The sequence below is a fragment of the Schistocerca americana genome, chromosome 8, assembly GCF_021461395.2.
Source record: "Schistocerca americana isolate TAMUIC-IGC-003095 chromosome 8, iqSchAmer2.1, whole genome shotgun sequence".
Lineage (NCBI taxonomy): Eukaryota > Metazoa > Arthropoda > Insecta > Orthoptera > Acrididae > Schistocerca > Schistocerca americana.
Genome location: NC_060126.1, coordinates 366,714,656 through 366,731,255, shown reverse-complemented (window position 1 = coordinate 366,731,255; position 16,600 = coordinate 366,714,656). Strand labels below are relative to the sequence as shown.

At 39.3% G+C, this 16,600-nt stretch overlaps 1 protein-coding gene across 1 annotated transcript in view; it reads left to right on the top strand.

The window, feature by feature from the left end:
- The first annotated feature begins 1,053 nt into the window (after positions 1 to 1,053).
- Positions 1,054 to 16,600, top strand: part of LOC124544636 (tyrosine-protein phosphatase non-receptor type 7-like) — a 366,221-nt gene continuing 350,674 nt past the window's right edge. Inside the window, exon 1 of the mRNA XM_047123247.1 lies at positions 1,054 to 1,184. The gene's annotated coding sequence lies outside the window, so the exon portion shown is untranslated. The remainder of the gene's footprint in view (positions 1,185 to 16,600) is intronic.

The window sequence follows — 16,600 nt, the reverse complement described above, 5'->3', positions numbered from 1 at the left end:
CAACTGGGCGTTAGTGACCTAGGCTCTGAAGGCGTGTATTTGTATTTTGAAAACATGCAAATATGCAGGATGAATCAGATACCCCTACCTATGGAATTTATGCAACCCACAACACCTTCAAAACCCACACGCAAGATTTTCATCTCCTCTTGCTACGTGCAAACTGTTAGTACTACATGAAAAATGAATAGCACTTTTTTGTAGGAAATTTAATGTAGTTAAATTCTGTACTGGGTTACGTTTTGGATAAAGACTGTAGTTTTCGAATTATTCAAGAAAAATGTACAAAAGCGACCTTTCCTTGAATATCTCACAAACCTTGGCGTCCAGCAAAAACGTGTCCCAGTACAAAATATAACTACACCAAATTTTATACAAAAAGGTCCCGTTCTGTGTTTTCTGTAGGAGTAATTGCTTGCGTGTAGTGAGGGAGAGAAATGAAAACCTTGCTCATGGTATCTGAATGTGTTGTGGGTTGCATAAAACCCATAGGTAGGGGCAGCTGAATCCCCCTGTATTAAGTTTCATTCCCTTCCCTATTTAGTGCAAGACTGGGATAATCCGTGAACAGGGGTACGCCCGGTAATCAGCTAGCAGACCGTCTGATCAGTAACGGTTTCCCCGGATGTGCGAGATGGGCCCTACTTTCGAAATCTGTAGCTGTCGGCGCGTCCAGATCGGCCACGCATCGCGGCTGCTTGCATTATTCGGTTGGGCCCTCGGTGCCCGCCTACCATCCGCTGAATTACTTAGCGCGATCGGTCGCCCCTGGAGCGAGCCGCCCACGCAGCTGCGCAAAAGCACGCCGTGACTCAACTTCCCCGTGAGTGTACCGGGGGCGGCTGCGAGACCGGGAGGCGCCGGCGTGAGTCACGGGGCCGTCGGGGGCGGCGGTCAGTGTGCGCCGCCGCTGTTTGCGTATCCTGAAGGCGGGGGCAGGCGGCGCCAAAAATACTCTCGCCGCGCGCCGAGCGCCGCGCGCGAGCCGCCGCCGCCGCGCCGCCGTTCGCCGTCCGCGGTCCAGTACTGCGTGAGGCTGCGCCGCGTCGCGGCACGTCACTTCCGCCGGTCCGCGTAGCGCACGGCCCCATCCAGCGCGCGCCGCGTCCGCCTGATAGCCGTGACGTCATCACCGACGGGGACCCGCGCCGACCTCGCTCCGACTCGACTTGCATCCTCACCAGGTTATACGATGCGCTTTGCGACAGCTTCTCTCTCAGCTCCCGAACTAACATTTATCTTATAAAACCCATGCATAAAGCTCTTTCAATCCTCTTATTACTTTATAAATGACAATATTTTCAATATTTGACGTTAAGCATGCAAACGAGAAAAGCCTTAGAAAATATTTTAAACTGTGTTCAAAATTTTTTTGGAATCCATAAGTGTTCCCATTAACAAACAATGAACGAATATTGTCTCAGTAATTTGCGCTCCGTTCTACTCAAAAGCTATTTTTTTACGCATCTCAATGTTTATGACGTCATATCTTCTGAACTACGTGTCTATGGTACAATTTTGCAGGTACATTCAGCGGTACGTGCGAATGCTGTCTGCGGGATTTGTTGCGAATAGAATTTGTAGTAAAGAGTTAGCAACTTAAAACGGCATGTCTGGTGAGGAAGTTTTACAGGATAAACAGCAAAAAATGTAGTAAGCGGTAAACATTTTTCATTTCGTCATTTTGTGGAGGATGTCAGCTGGAAAAAGTTTCGTAAAGTTTTGAGATTATGTGTACACCAAGAATTACACTTTATTATCAAGTGAAACGAAATTTAGACAAAAAACTTTCCTTGGGAGGAGTGTTTTTACGCCTCAACGAGAACACTAATTAGTCAACCATATGATTACATTGGCACAATTATTCTATGGCATTTCTCCGATTGATTTAAGAACGAATTGTCTTTGACCTTGCCGATAGACTAAGTCTTAGGCACAATTTCAATAGAATTTCTTCTTTCAGAATATTGGGGTCTGGTATTAAGAACGAAAATCGTAAAGGAAGCTTAAGCAAACTATCAGCAACAAGCATCAACACAGTTATAGATTTCAAAAAAGCTAAAGCTAATTTGTCCTTTTCCAACTTGAACGCCATTTTCGGAATGCATACTGTTACGTATTTTGTTACATGTTTAGTTCATATAACGTGTTACTTTCTTAGAATAGCAATTTTGCTCTGTGTATGTCATACTGTTGGTATTACCCTGTAAGGGTGTCGATATTACACCCAGGCATCCGGAACAATACCAACAGACTGAAGACCTGAGAATGTTTATACAGCTCCAGAGGTATTCAACAATTTTCTGTTTTTCTGGTACAGCTATGCGTCTAACATTCCTGCGTCCCACGGGGTGCCATGAATATTTCCAATGAAGAGACTGGAAAAAAAACCTCTTAATGTATCGATATTCCTCTAAAGGAACATCTAAGTTTTTTCCCCCCTAGAAGCCGTTAGATACTCAAATCTCCAATTGGTACCGTGTTTCGTGAACCGTATTAGCCGTGTATTAATACACATCTTTACTGTAGACGAGTAACGGTAAAAGAGTTTAACAATGCTGTTATTGTTGTGGCGTTCAGAAAGATTACTTGTTTGATGAAGCTCCCCAGGCTAGTCGATCGTGTACAAGGCTCTTCATCTCTGCGTAATTCGATAATAGATGATACTGACTACACATGACGTGCGATTTAGTTCACCAACAACTCGATCAGCTGACTTGTGGCTGCAGCCATTGCAGGCGGCTTCTGGAATACTGTTCAGTTTATCTTTGTCTTTATTATAGCATTTTCAGTATAGATTACTTTTTTACAATGATGATATCTTGTACAGTGTCTGGTTGCACTGATAGATGTACGAAAGGAAGTAATATTTCGTTCCATAGGTAAAGGTGTTCTAAAAATACAGAAAAATAAAGACCGATACCGTTACGAAACAGATCTGAATGTCCCTCTATTTGACATTATGGTAAGGGTAATTATATATCTATTTCACAATAATACGTGTGGAAATTTAGGAAACATTAGTTGCAGGGAAGGCAATGGCAGACCACCTCCACTAGGACTTTGCCTAGTCGGCGGTGCGGGTTTCCCGCATCGTCCCCTTACGCTCCTCGGGGTATGGCACCTTGTCATCAGTTGCAGCGACTCTCTTTTTTTCTGTTTTCTGTTCAGTTTCATAACTTTTTCTTATGTTAGCTCAAAACCGGTTATAGTTTCCCACTGATGAAGTATGAAACTATTTGCAACCTTACTTCGAAGAGGGAGTATTTTAAGCCAAACGGCTACCCAAAGCTATGAAGCAAAAATATTTTAAAACCTTTGCCGAGATATATCCATATGTTGAAAATTAGAATGTATGTTGGTCCTCAGATCTAAAAATCGAACTGCGAAGAATTTAGACAACAGGATTTTAAGATATAACTACAAGAGTTTTCTCTATAACCAACGTTTTTAATACATCTCGCTTCTTGACATCGTATCGGCATCTGTACTGGATTAACCAAAAGTCATAGAAAATAAACGTTTATTTTGTATAATAACTGGATTTTTGTATAGAAATGACGTCGTTTCTTAGACAATCAAAATAAAGCATTGTTGAGGAATCGTCAGAAAACAAAATGCTTCCAAACTGATAATTCCTTTTCTGCTCCTGTGAAAGAGGTGAATAAATCACTCACTGTCCGACAAAAACAGGAATCCATTATATAGATCCAATTATGTCGTTTGTAAAAAGAAAGAATCGTCAATACGGTGCTTCAAACCGTTCGTTACCCTTTCACCTGTCCAACAGGGCAGTTTGAACACGCCCTCTCAACGTAACTAGCGTTAAAAACATTCCTGGATCCCTTGCGGAGAAACCGTGCACCTGTGACATTTTTGTCACATAAAGAAGTGTTTCTTTTTATCCCTGCAAACACTCTAATATTATGTACAAGTAGGTTTTTTTTTTTATTACTCTCTGTATATGACAGCCTCGTGGTCTACATATAGCTACTTTAGGTCTAGCTGACGCTTCACCAGAGTGGATCTCGTCATCGGTGACATACCAACGCATATTCTCACTGTAAATGCCTCGACAGCTCGTCGTAATGAGATATGCGGATCAAACTGCAGAGACAATTATCATCACTATTACGCTAGACGCCACACAAGAAATGTTTTCTAAGAAATCGACAACAAATTAAATCCTTATGAAAATGAGATAAGCGCAGGGAGCTCAATTTCTATACGACACAGTCTGTATGTCCAGTTTTTCATTCCATCTCGGAAGTTCCAAATTACGTCTGTATCTTTGCTCCTGCTCACATCCACATACCAAATGCTATGTTTGGCTTTACGCTCCAACAACATCTATGCCATTGGAACAGAAACATAGTTCATTTCAGAAATAGAAAATGCAATTCCTTCCTGCAGAATGTTATAAGGCGCACATTTCTAATTACTTTAATTTTGGGAAATACATTGAAAATATATATGATATGATTATGTATGCACCATTTATAAATAAAATCATGAAGAAATTCATACTCGTATTTAATATTATCTAGGCATGATTACTGGCTATTTTTCATATAAATTCAAACAGACGTCGGTGCTACCTGTAGTCAATTCTTCGAACTGCTGTAATATTCAATTTCTTGTAACATGAAACTTTGAAATTTGAAAATTTTAATCATGATGCAGAGCAGAAAATGGAAACATTCCACCTTTCATGGTACCGACACTGTTAACCAACTTATAACGTGAACGTACCTTTAACGATTGTGTTACAGTCGATCTCACAACCGAGAATATGTTGGATCATATATGGGCCTCATGGTTTCACCTGTAAATAGGGCACAGAACTTGTGATCAATACGCACTTTCAGAGACTAATGAAGATAAAATGAGTATCTTCAGGTAACAATAAACAGGTAAACAAAAGTACAAATAGGAACAATATTTCTGAGTACTCCATTAGCATGGTATTCACAAATGATACACAGAAGAAAGTTCCACGTTTTTGACAATATCTCTCTCTCACCCCATGAGATGAGAACGTCTCTTGAAACAATGTCAATACGCACTATTAAGTCAACAACCAATGAACAGTACTTCCGACCGTTAGCTTCTTCCTACTGTATTCAGGCTGAAAAATTATAAACTCTGCTCACAAATTTTCACTTATACCCAGCTGCACTTAGTCTAGTGCAATGAAGAATGTAAATCACTAGTGAGTTTTGTGTTTTTTGGATACTGTAATAAATATTATGCTCTAAGACCCTGGACGGTGTCCATTGGCATAGTATTTAGTGCAGCAGTGATCATAACCATCATTTATATGTACAAAGTAATATGAAAGAACTTGACTTCTTGTAATATTTCAATCAAATGGCCTTCCGAGGACAGAGCTACCCACTCCTTTTAGACCTTCTTCATGCTGTAGAACCAACATCTTGGGCAGAGAAGATCATCGATCATAGAGTACTAGCTACCCAGTATTACACAGTCGCATCGTTGCATAATGAATAAAATGTTACTAAACACGGACAACTGCCTTATACTTAAGTATGAAATTCGCAAAATAGACGTGCAATTGAGATGTTATTTTATTTTATTTTCACTACCAGTTTCGACAATTCATTATGCCACCTTCAGGCACCTATACACCTTTCAATAATAACCGAAGGAAGCACTTGAGCTAGGAATTCATGACATCCAGAAATATGTCCCAGTATGCCAGTTTCGATTATTTTTGAGAGATGCATATGGGGCCTGGAAATGGCATAGTGAAGTTCCGAAACTGGTAGGGAAAATAAACGTGTGTTTGGCGAATTTCATTGTTAAATGTTTGACAAGGCACTGTCCGATGTCCATAATGTTTCAACAGAGACTGCCTCGTACATCTGATGCTCTACATCTTGTATTGCTGGAAAAGGACGTTTTGATTAAGGATTGACTGAAGCTGCACAAAATGTATTTTTGCTCAGTGTCGAATTGGTATGCGACTAAGCCTATCTTCCGTAATACCGGAAAAGATTAAACCTTTCATGGTAATCAACGTGCAATACAAAGGTATGGATTCGCTTGGACATTCTTAGGTGCATCATGAACGTACCGTGTCACAACTTGTCCATTATTGTATTCGTGCTACCTTGGACTTACTTGCTATGGAAGGCATAATATTTGCCAGTTTCGCTAAACGGTCGATTACAGGTATCTACCTGAGAAGATTTTGTATAAGTTGCGTGCCCTATAGTTTCGTCGGTTTTTGTGAGTGCACTGGTGGTACTATCGTAATTTTATGAAAAAACCGTCCAGCTGCGAATAGGACTCGTGCAGTGAGGGTTCCGTACAAACTTAATTTTGTATACAGACAGTCCATCCACTTCGGGAATCGAGAATTTTGACGATTTTTGCCTGTTATGCTACGTTGATACTGGTAACATACTGGTCACAGGGATTCCAAGATTTCCCAGAATGTTTCAATTTCAAATTTTAAATCGGATAACAAATGGCAAAAGAAATATTTTTTCGTTTGGTATAACTAGAAGAAGGGATCAGTTGGTAGGGCATATTCTGAGGCATCAAGGGATCATCAATTTAGTATTGGAGGGCAACGTGGAGGGTAAAACTCGCAGAGGGAGACCAAGAGATGAATACACTAAACAGATTCAGAAGGATGTAGGTTGCAGTAGGTACTGGGAGATGAAGAACCTTGCACAGGATAGAGTAACATGGAGAGCTGCATCAAACCAGTCTCTGGATTGAAGACCTCAACAACAACACAATGAGAAATTAACAATTTTCTGATTTTTTCCTTTAGTTGTGCTGTAAAACCATACTTCTTGCCAGATATCATGATTCTACGTGAAGGGAAAGTACCAACATGTTTTTAATGATTAGATTAGATTAGATTAGATTAGTTTTTCGTTCCATAGATCCGTGCTGAGGAGATCCTCGTGGATGTGGAGCATGTCAATTTTTTTTTCAAGCTGAAATAACAATACTAATAGTATGAGTATATACAATACATCATTTGTTTCTATTAAAAATTCGTCAATGGAGTAGAAGGAGTTGGCCACTAGTAAGTCTTTCAAGCTCCTTTTAAACTGATCTTTATTTGTAACTAAATTTTTTATGTTTGCTGGCAAATTATTGAAGAAGAGTGTTCCTGAGTAGTGGACCCCTTTTTGAACTAAAGTAAGTGCTTTTAAGTCCTTGTGCAGATCATTTTTGTTCCTGGTATTGTATGTATGAACTGAGCTGTTTGTTGGAAAAAGAGATAAACTGTTTAGGACAAACTTCATTAAGGAGTAAATATACTGAGAGGCAGTAGTTAGTATACCCAGTTCTTTGAAGAGGTTTCTACAGGACGTCCGTGAATTTACTCCACAAATAATACGTACACACTTTTGGACTCCGAAAACTTTTGTTTGACTTGAAGAGTTACCCCAAAATATTATACCATATGACATTATTGAATGAAGGTAGGCAAAGTATGCAAGCTTTTTCATTTTTATGTCGCATGTGTCTGCTAACGCTCGAATTGCAAATGCAGATTTGTTAAGGCGTTTCTGCAGTTCTGTGGTGTGCTCCTCCCAACTGAATTTATTATCAATTTGTAATCCCAGGAGCTTGCAAGTATCAAAATATGTTACATAAATGGAAGTGTCTTTTGACTGCAATGGACTTAGAAGCCAAGGGACTGTAGACCTTAATACAAGACAGAAATTTCACGTGTATCCAATCCAATGTTGAGAAAAATGGTTTTGAAACGACACTTGGCGAGACAGACAGACAGATGAACAACAGAATGATTCAATGGGTGTTCCGATTTTACCGACTGAGGTACGGAACTCTAAGAAAGCTACTGAAACAGTGCTGAGACCTTTGGTAATTGTACATGAGTACCTTGAATTCCAAACAAGAGCTACAACGTCCACCAGCCATGACATGAATTTTTGGAATATCTTGCATGTGCAGTATAGGGTAGGAAAAGATAAAAGATTAGGGTTTAACTTCCAGTTAACGAGGAAACTGTTGAACCTCGGATCGATTAGGATGAGGAAGGAAATCAGCTGAGGGAATTTCAGAGAAACCAAAAGTTTTGAACATGCCTGCTTGGTTAAATGACCGTTAATAAATTAAAACAAATGAGCCCTCGCTCACAATTTTTTAGTCTTATTAGCCAGGTTTCAACGCTTCCTAAAGTGCCTTCATCAGAATTTAGACATTTAAAGTGGTCTATAATATAATTACAAATGTATGGGAAAAATATTTTATATAAAAAAATATAAGTACTGACTAACAATACAAGACCGAGGCAGTACTTACATGTCACTTATAAAATAAATAACAGGTTAGAAGGGCTCTAGTCACAAAATACTTAAAAGGAATGTGTGAAAGCGAGCCTCTAAGGGCTGCTCATACCTGTCCAGCCACAGGTTGCAAAACAGTGTGGGGTTGAAGTTTTAAGGTGGGTAGGTGTGTATGTGGTGGGGGAGGGGGAGTATAATAGCATTCCGCCAGAAATAATCTTGGAGAGCGACTTCGAAAATTTTCGCGAGGTCAGAAGAGAGACCACATATCTTATCAGACTGTTCCTTCTTGTCAATGCTTTCCATATGATCCTCCCCCCACCAGTACTGCGGAGAACCTCCTCATTTCTTATCGTATCAGTCTATTTAACTGAGAACCTGACCCGAAGGATCTCTAAATGTTGTTCACGTAAAGAAAACGAACCATTAATTACTAAATTTGACCATCAAATATTCAGCGTAATTACGTTTAAACACACTAAAGAATTGAAATGTAGCGTTTGTAAATCATGGCTCCAGGGCGGAATACAGAAATTCGGCCTGCGTCTCGCCCGTTCTTTGTTGGGAACGGCGGGCGATCGAGCGATCTGTCTCGCGACACTAATACATCTGTGGGTTAACTTTTGACCGGTATGTCCTAATGGAATTTATACTTGACTAAGACAATCAAAAATAATTTGAACTTCTATAGATTAAAGCATGAAGTTGACTGGAGAATCTAGTTAACAATCACGGTAGACCCATAAATATACTACACTCTTTTATCACTGCCTACCTGAGTCGTAGTTTTATGATTGGTTTCAATCAGGATCGTAGGAGTACAGTAGAATCAAAGAGAACTTGTTTTAACTCAGCTTTTAACTGTGCTCCTGAAAACGAACTATAATTTACGAAGATACGGTTGCCAGCTCTGAGGGAGCAAATTAATTTAAATGTGTCCGAAAAAACTTTGATTTAATTTGAATTGAGTAACAACTGTGTTAAGTTGTTTCACTTATAGGCGAGATCGATCAATGCTGCTCAGTAAATTTCGTAGCACTGTGGCTGCCATTTTGCATTTGAATTTATGAGTAAAATTTTCAGTTATTTAGAACTTACTGATTCTACGTTTCGAAAGAAACCACCCATTAAAAAATCAACATAGTCCATTGCGACCGCTATTTGATACTAAAATAAAGTCAGTTCTGAATGAGCAAATACATTATGACTAAGCATTTAAGTTACGACTGATAACGATTGTTGTACCAATTAAATGCTCTCTGAAAGCTCTTACAGAACGTTTATAAAAATATTATGATCAGGAAAGAGGATGTGAAATGAATCCTGGGAGAATAAATTAATTTGAGTAAACTGTATCTATTCTCAAAACGATTGCACCATTTGAATCAAAATTACTCACTGAAAATCTCCACAATTGTAATTTGCTTACAATTACGTAAATGTTCTTTCCTTGTATGTTGGAGGAGTTGTAGTGATGTAGTTTTGTGCCTGGTGGTTGGTGCTTCACATCTCAGTACTGATGGAAAAGAATGCAATGAGCCACTTTGCTCCCCTCCGCCATTACGCTTACAGATGCAGTGTCCAACATTTCCATCTAGGTGAAGTGAAGGAAATCTTGCATTCCTTGCCTCGTACTTTTAAGAGGCGACCTTTTCTTCCAGATGAAACAGCCGCACCAAACATTGGCGTCGTAAGACACAAGTTTACCAGACACATTCTCTACACCTCAGAATATACGAACAGTCAGATGTGCAAGCCCGCATCCAGAAGACTCTACAATTGAAGCGCTGAGAACTATAAACGCTTAAAGTCCACCGTCATCGATTTTGAAACCCATTCTCCTGACGTCCATTGATCTTATGGTAAACCAGCTTTATCTGTATCTGTAATCCCACACTGTATATAGGAACATTCACGAAAAACTGTCTCACCGATTTCTCGGATGTTCATTTCCATAACGGCTGAAAGAACAAACCATAATTTTGTTGCTCTGTGCTAGTCAGTTGCTGTCTAAGGTAGACAATATAATTTAGTGTCTATATCCATGTACATAGTAGTAATACTTCATAACTAGAGGTGTACCGGCAGTTTTATTTGAACCTCAAGTGGCAGAACGAGCTTAATGACAACGGTGAAACGAGGATCATGAAGTCTTGGAATAGGTCATAATTGTGTGTGTGACGCTTTTAATCTCTGTGCTTTATTAGTAAAGTGAGAGAACATTTCTCATGAAGAATGTTCTGAATCTAATTTCACATTAATTACAAACTTTACGACAAGCAAAACATTATTGTCACTATACTATATACAGATATTTTGCTAATTAATATTAATAATAAATATAATCTTAAATATTAATTTATGTTTCATAACAAAGTGGGTATATTGTTTTTCGTAGGAAGTGCAGGATGTTGGTACTTGGTTAAAAACAGTTTAGACCTACGAGATGGTGGTATCTCTATAAATCTGAGTTTCACAAAGATCTATTTTTCTGAAAACTTTGTTTCTGCGCTTTGGGCCGTTATGGTTCTCTGTGCCTTCTTTCTTTTCCGTTTTCTTGCTCACCACGCAGAACTGAAAGGTCATTTTGACAATTCGGAGCTAAAACCCACAATGGAGCCCCGCACTGCCTCCGTTTACACAAACTGGTTATTCTTCTGTTGACTACCCCTGAGATATTAAGTCACTTTACAATAAATAAATAAACATTGTAATACCCTTAAGAATAATAACCATTTCTTTATACTTTTCCATCTTTATTTAGGTGATAACAAATAATATTAAATAGCTGAATAGTTGAATTATCTGTATCGACTTTTGTACTTTAGATAAAATTTTTAAAAATTTTCTTGAAAATTATTTGTGATTTTAACTGATACGTTGCAAGCATCACATCTCAGACGCTTCCACCCCCTTGTTTTTCGGATTTCCCACAGTCCATGATTCACTTTTATACAATGCTGTGCCCCAAAAGTACATTCTCAGAAATTTCTTCCTCAAATTGAGGTCAATGTTTAATATCAGTACTTTCGTTTTGGCCAGGAATGCCCTCTTTCCCTATGCTAGTCTAGTTTTTATGTCCTCCATGTCTGATCCGCCGTAAGATACTTTGCTTCCAAGGAAACAGAATTCCTTCATTTCGCGGTCCAAAATTCTGACATCGATTGGTAACCTGATTTCTACCATTCTTTTACTTTAGTCTTTCTTTGGTTTAATCTCACCTCTCAGTGCACGCTCATAAAGCTGTTCATTCCATTCTGTATGTTCTGTAATTCTTACTCACTTTCACTGAGGATGGCAGTCTCATCAGCGAATCTTATTCTTGATAGGATTTCACCTGTTCTTTCAGTTGTTGCTTCTTGGACGTATAGACTGAAAAGTAGGGCTGCAGACCACGTCTCCGTCTTACAACATTTCTAATCCGACTACTTCGCTGTTGATCTTCCATTCTCATTTTCCTCCCTAGGTTCTCGTACATATCGTACTCCAACAAGAACAACCCAAAAATGCATACCGGAGAAAATACTACTTAAAAAATTAATTCTATAAAACTTATATTGAAGTATTATAAGCTTCCTTTAATTTTCAAGAAACAATTGTTGACAGTAAACAAAAAAAAAATGTTCAAATGTGTGTGAAATCTTACGGGACTTAACTGCTAAGGTCATCAGTCCCTAAGCTTACACACTACTTAATCTAAATTATCCTAAGGACAAACACACACACCCATGCGCGAGGGAGGACTCGAACCTCCGACGGGACCAGCCACACAGTCCATGACTGCAGCGCCTCTGACCGCTCGGCTAATCCCACGCGTGACAGTAAACTCCATTCCATTCATTCCATTTTTCGTGTTCGTTGGGACCCTTCAGACACATTTCTTGGTGATATAAACTGAAGATGCCGTTTTTCGACTTGTGTCCCTTTTCTTTCCGGGGTGCGATATTGTACATTAAACCGTCTTTCTCTACAGATTACACCTATTTTCCTGAGAATCTCGAGTATCTCGTACCAATTTACACTGTCAAATACTTTCTGTAGGACGACAAATCCTATGAACGTCTCTTGATTCTTTTTATGTCTCGCTTCCATTACCAGGTGCAACGTCACAACTGTCTCCCTGGTGCTTTTACCTTTCCTAAAGCCAATCTGATCGTCTGCTAATAAATTTTCTATTTTTTTTTTAATGTCGCGAAATTTGGCGTGTTACCTGCTTCGTAGCTGAGTGGTCAGCGCGACAGATTGCCATGCAGGGAATCCTGGTTCGATTTCAAGTCGGGTTGGAGAGTTTATCCACTCGGGATCTGGGTGTCGTGTTGTTCTCGCCATCATTTCATCATCGACGCACAGGTTGCCGAAATGGCGTCAAATAAAAAGATTTGCAGCAGGCGGACAGACGGAGTACTCCTACCAATAATCCGCCTTGACCAAAACACAACATTTTTTTTATTCCCCAAACACGTTCCGCTGTCGTTTCAGCATCGTCAGTGAATTTGTTTCGTTATAATCTAATGTTGTTGTTTTGGTTTACAGTTTTCAATGTGATTGAGAAAGATGTTGGCTAAAGTCCACCGACTGGTGATCCCATGAGAAGTCATCCAGTTATGAGTAGAACTGGTTGTCAAATTAGAAATAGTTTTGCTCTATGATTAGTTTTAGAATGCTAGCTATTTTCGGGGGGATGTTGGGAAGGACATCATATTGTTCTAGATCCTGTTTGATGATGCTGATGGTCTTAGTGGTGGGGATATGCATGTACTCGTAGAATGATGAATGACGGTTGTGGGTATGTTGCCGTTTTTGATTTTTTGTATCAGCTGTTCGGTGTTGCGTACGCTTCTGTGTATGTTTCTGTAACTATGCGTATGTTTCTTTACCTGGGTGATATGTGTGTTCACTGCTGAAATTTACCACCGGACGTTTAAGAGTGTCCTCCTTGTGGAGCTTTTGTACGCGAAGGAACTTGCCCCCCTTCTTGCAGCGGTGTACCGTAGGTCTCTAGAAGAGCGTAGCGTTCCAAAGGATTGGAAAAGGGCACAGGTCATCCCCGTTTTCAAGAAGGGACGTCGAACAGATGTGTAGAACTATAGACCTATATCTCTAACGTCGATCAGTTGTAGAATTTTGGAACACGTATTATGTTCGAATATAATGACTTTTCTGGAGACTAGAAATCTACTCTGTAGGAATCAGCACAGGTTTCGAAAAAGACGGTCGTGTGAAACCCAGCTCGCGCTATTCGTCCACGAGACTCAGAGGACCATAAACATGGGTTCACAGGTAGGTGCTGTGTTTCTTGACTTCCGCAAGGCGTTCGATACAGTTCCCCACAGTCGTTTAATGAACAAAGTAAGGCCATATGGACTATCAGACCAATTGTGTGATTGGATTGAAGAGTTCCTAGATAACAGAACGCAGCATGTCATTCTCAATGGAGAGAAGTCTTACGAAGGAAGAGTGATTTCAGGTGTGCCGCAGGGTAGTGTCATAGGACCGTTGCTATTCACAATATACATAAATGACCTTGTGGATGACATCGGAAGTTCACTCAGGCTTTTTGCAGATGATTCTGTGATGTATCGAGAGGTTGTAACAATGGAAAATTGTACTGAAATGCAGGAGGATCTGCAGCGAATTGACGAATGGTGCAGGGAATGGCATTTGAATCTCAATGTAGACGAGTGTAATGTGCTGCGAATGCATAGAAAGATAGATCCCTTATCATTTAGCTACAAAATAGCAGGTCAGCAACTGGAAGCAGTTAATTCCATAAATTATCTGGGAGTACGCATTAGGAGTGATTTAAAATGGAATTACCATATAAAGTTGATCGTCGGTAAAGCAGAAGCCAGACAGATTCATTGGAAGAATCCTAAGGAGATTGTAGCGTTGCTCTTGGGGGACAAAACATAAAAAGAATTGTTACTTTTTTTTTTAAAGTCGAAAAAGTGAATATTTTGGTGGGCCACTTGGCAACAGAATCAGGGATTTATTACACTATTATAATAACATACGTTGACCATTAAATACCTGAATAAGAGCAGCATATTGATATATATATATATTTGAGATCGCTCGGAAGAAACATTATCATTTCTGTGCATTTTTATAGTCGCGATGTAGTCATACCCGGATCAACACTAAGGGACCAGAAGATTTATAGACTTTAAAAGAAATGCAACACTACACAAAAAAGTTGGTTCAGAAATAATAGGAAAACGATAATGTTCCTTCTGCCTCATGCTGCGTTCGGCCCATCAGCGTGATCGTAATTTCTGATGATGAAGTAACACAAAATAATTAAGTTAAGTAAATAAGGAGATGGACTCATCAAGGTTAATTTACGAAAATAAGCACACTTATCTTTAACACACGTTTTTTTTAATGCTACGTACCTTTTCATATTAAGTTACAATAGATGACCATTGTGGTTAAATACTTTATACATAACAGTCAAAATGTCCTCTTGATTCTGTCTGTTCGATATCAGTTACAAGAAACTACATCTTTTGTGATTGGAAAAAATAACAATTAGCATATTCACTCAATATTTTCACATCAAATATAAAATACAGTTGTGGAACGCAGCAAGTCTGCGTCCGCCTCTCATGGAACACAAACAGTAAAAGGTGAGGCGCCAAAAGCCTCATTTGTCTTGAAACAACAGAATTCTTTTTTATACCATTAATCGATACATGTACATAGAGATTTACTGGCACCGCGCAAGAACGGCAAAGATAAAGAATAATAGTTTCTGTCGATGCTATGCGATGGTTCATTTCTTTTACTTTACAATTGTTCGATAACTTTAGGCCATCAGGCGTTTACTATTGAGCGTATATTAATGTTTGTGAGGCGAAAATTACTAATATTACACTGCCTCCCATGAGGAGGGAAGGAATACCGAAGGTATTACTTTCATCCTCATGCCCATTGGAATATTTGTAATTTTCGAGTGTAACATACAGGTTATTAAAAGTTTCATTTTATATTCATTCCATAATAAAAGAATTAACGTTTCAATTTGTAATTACTGACGGTGGATCATTGTGAATTTGTTCTGTTTTCTATCAGTGTTTGCATGGATTCAGTCTTTCTTGGTGATTCTTAAAATTAAGCCTATAAGTACACATATTTACAAAATTTATAAGGAAATAGAGTCACACTTCATTTTTCATCGTTGCAAAAGTAATTTGACTATCACAACTGGTACACAACTTTCTGTTTTGACAGTATTCATTACATTGTCATCGTCTTGTCGATTGATTGCCTTGTCCGTCGTCGCACTTAATTATACATTTATTTTCGTCGCACATACACTATTTATGATAGACTTGGGTTGTAGAGCGGCCACTGGTGATGGCTTCGAAAAGGAAGTCCATATCTTTCACTTTCAGGGTTCGAGTGTGGCTCTCCGAATTATTTCACATATGAAACAGATAAAATGTCTTGTATTAGAATAGCTTACAAAACTAATTTTATATACATGTGGGATGGGATATAGGAAGGATCGGATCCTTTGACGTATTTTCGTGTGCTTATTTTCATTCGTATCGTGACCTTTCGTTAAAGTTTACATTTCAACAGTGTTCAGAGGTGACCTTGTGACTTGTCTCTGTGTACAATCAGTCATTATAATAATTACGTTAACTTCTCTATCTTAGAGTCTCTCGGAAGGTTTATGATACATACAAAATGTTTTCAGTACTGGGTGTGAATGTTTTTGCTACAGAATGTAGCGCACAGCAACTGTGTTGTCGGTTGAACGTTTACATTATTTCGTCACGTGTGGCTGTCCGCCTCCACTGTTGCGAGCAATCTTGAAATTCAGTCCGTGCGCGCACACGTGACCGGAGCTTTCTTGCAGAGCGTTGATTTCGCGCTTGAGGTGCCGTGCGTCGCTTTTGTTCGGCGGATCGTGGCTTTGTGCTTTTTTAGATTGCTGGAGGGAGCTTCTGCCACCGAAACTGCCTCACATCACTTCCTGTCCACTATCCAGTTACGGATTCACAGGTAAGTGGTAGCTACCGCTGCAACTGCATGTGTGGAATGACACTGATTATTACACACTGCACACATCAACGAAATTGTTCACACATATGGTGCAGTAGAATACTGCCACTGACAATCGTCGAACTTTAAAACTTCACTTGCACTGTGGTGAGCGTCTGCGTGAACGGTGTATTAACAGAAATTCTCGCGTCATAACATCACACGGTGTTTACAAGTTGATTTACATACTAATATTTACAAGAGTTCATTTAAATCGAGAAATAATCTAATTGACCACTTTGAATCAA